Source organism: Elaeis guineensis, chromosome 3 (genome assembly GCF_000442705.2).
Source record: "Elaeis guineensis isolate ETL-2024a chromosome 3, EG11, whole genome shotgun sequence".
NCBI lineage: Eukaryota > Viridiplantae > Streptophyta > Magnoliopsida > Arecales > Arecaceae > Elaeis > Elaeis guineensis.
In genome coordinates, this window is record NC_025995.2 from 26,251,055 (window position 1) to 26,252,412 (window position 1,358).

The window sequence follows — 1,358 nt, forward strand, 5'->3', positions numbered from 1 at the left end:
CGATCCAAAATAGAAAGAACCTTTAGAGCCAACAGACATAAAAATATGGACCGAAATCAGGAGAATGATCCACCCAAGCAATTGAAGGAGTACTTTACTCCTTCCACATATACCTACTCTCCTTGTATTCAAGTGCCCCCTGTGGAGGCCACTCAATATGAAATTAAGTCCAGTATAATTCAAATGTTACCTTCATTTTATGGACTTAGTAATGAGGACCCTTATAAACATCTTGAAGAATTTCTTGAGATATGCTCAACTGTCAAAATTCACAACTTCTCCGATGATGCTCTTAGGTTAAAATTATTCTCTTTCTCACTTAAGGACAAAGCCAAATACTGGCTACATGCTTTGGATTCCATGACTATATCAACCTGGGACCAGCTGCAAGGAGAGTTTCTCAAGAAATATTTTTTCATAGGAAAAACTAATCAAATAAGGAAAGTCATAACTAGTTTTTCCCAATTAGATGGAGAAATATTTATGAAACATGGGAGAGATTAAAAAATCTTATTAGAAAATATCCCCACCATACTGTACCCAAGTGGCAGTTAATCCAATATTTTTATGATGGGCTATCTAAAAGACATCGACAAATGGTCGATGCATCATGCGGTGGGACATTCATGCTGAAAAGTGAGGATGAGGCATGGCAACTGTTTGAAATTTTAAGTGAAAATTCATTACATCATATGTCTGCCTCTATTAGAGATAAACCCATGTTAAACCCAAAGAGAGGTGGAATATATGAATTAGGAAATACCATAGATATCCATCATAAGGTAGATGAACTGTCTCAAAAATTAGATCGTCTTCTAAATACTGGACAATCTCCGATTCCACCTAACCCAATCCAAGAAGTTTGTGCATTGTGTGCAAGTCCGAACCATTTTGTTAGTGAATGCCCAGCCGCACCTCAATTTCCTGAGTTTGTGCACGAGCAGGTTCAGCAAGCTCAAGTCCAACAAGCTCGCAGACTAGGAAACGATCCATATTCGAATACTTATAACCCCAACTGGAGAAACCATCCAAATTTCTCCTGGAGACCACAACCAGTGGTTGGCCCTGCCGTACCTCGACCTCAATATCAGGACCCAACATATAGGCATGGACCATACCATCAATTTCAAAATATTCCTCAACCATCTACTACTGGTCACAATTCAGCTTTTGAGAAAAAAGTTCTGAAAGCACTAGAACGATTAGAAGTCAACACTCAGACCCTTAACTCCCACACACAATCCATTGCTAAGCTAGAGACCCAAATAGGTCAACTAGCGACTGCATTCAGTAGGAAGGAAGGAGGAAAATTACCTAGCCAATCCAAGAGCAACCCAAGAGAGCAATTTGTGATTGAG

At 39.3% G+C, this 1,358-nt stretch overlaps 1 non-coding gene across 1 annotated transcript; it reads right to left on the bottom strand.

The window, feature by feature from the left end:
* Positions 1-432: 432 nt before the first annotated feature.
* LOC140856740 (small nucleolar RNA R71) lies at positions 433-537 on the bottom strand. Its single transcript, XR_012140344.1, has one exon. It is a non-coding gene; the product is annotated as a small nucleolar RNA R71 (small nucleolar RNA).
* Positions 538-1,358: the final 821 nt, after the last annotated feature.